The sequence below is a fragment of the Sinocyclocheilus anshuiensis genome, unplaced genomic scaffold (assembly GCF_001515605.1).
Source record: "Sinocyclocheilus anshuiensis isolate Anshui unplaced genomic scaffold, SAMN03320099.WGS_v1.1 scaffold937, whole genome shotgun sequence".
NCBI lineage: Eukaryota > Metazoa > Chordata > Actinopteri > Cypriniformes > Cyprinidae > Sinocyclocheilus > Sinocyclocheilus anshuiensis.
This window is the reverse complement of record NW_015554129.1, coordinates 296,863-298,135: the sequence shown is the minus strand read 5'-3', so window position 1 is coordinate 298,135 and position 1,273 is coordinate 296,863.

Below are 1,273 nucleotides of genomic sequence, written 5' to 3'. Positions count from 1 at the left end.
TAGCATAGTGTAGGAAATCAACACTTTAATTGACACAACCAATAAAATCTTTAGAATCAGCTGTGGGGTGGAGTTTGCACTGAAGTGGATTGGGGGGAAAAAATTGCGCATGCGTGTCATGTGCCTGTCTGTCAATGGGAGGAAGCCACGCCCTATTTTGGAGCTCCCACCCCGTTTTGGAGTTCCCGCCCCCATTTGGAGATCTCCGAGCTGCAGTTATACCCTTCTCGGTTCTTCAGCGGTTCTTTGGAGTCGATGAGGTGCTATATAGCACCACTACCGTAAAACCTGTAAGCCCCTGTATAGTTCTTTAAAGGTTCTTTAACTCTCTCTTAGTCTCTTAGTTTAGTTGGGGAAAGGGTTAAAACATTAAAATACAGTCTATTTTTTGAAGATATGGTTTTTTTTGCCCCCAAGGCCCCCCATAAGGAAATATTCCAGGGCCCCCACATGAGACCTTTGACCTCAGAAAAAAAGGACCTCTCCACGGTTCTTCAGCGGTTCTTTGGAGTCGATGAGGTGCTATATAGCACCACTACCGTAAAACCTGTAAGCCCCTGTATAGTTCTTTAAAGGTTCTTTAACTCTCTCTTAGTCTCTTAGTTTAGTTGGGGAAAGGGTTAAAACAACATTAAAATACAGTCTATTTCTTGAAGATATAATTTTTTTTGCCCCCAAGGCCCCCATAATGAAATATTCCAGGGCCCCCACATGAGACCTTTGACCTCAGAAAAAAGGACCTCTCCACAAACAGCAACACCAACTTCACACATTACTAACCAGTTAGACTTTATTTCTGGAGTCTCTAAAACAGAAGTTCTTTATTGAGAATTAAGGTGTAGATGTTTTTTTTTTTTCAACACCATTTTGGTGAATAGTGTTTGCTTTAGTTGCCTCTTGACCCTTGACATTAATTTTAAGTTAAAATAAGTTTTTCTTTGACTGTTACAATAGTGTTTATAAAGCACATATGTGATGGCAAGGAGCTTGTGGTGAAATAATTTCATGCGTCCGAGTCTCTGGTTGCATTTGATCAAAATCTGTAGTTCTTGTATGAGTTTTATAATATTGCAGTTCTATTATACTACGTGACAATGTGAGAAACTTGTATAAAGCACTTTTAGAATTATGGGTTATAAAGAGGTTTCAATTCTGTCACTTGTAGACATGAAGAATCAGCATGTGAATCTCAGCAATTCTGAAAGTTTTGATATGATTTTTGAACATCACAAAACAGGGCAGTAAAAAGTCACAACAAAAATAAAAGAAAATA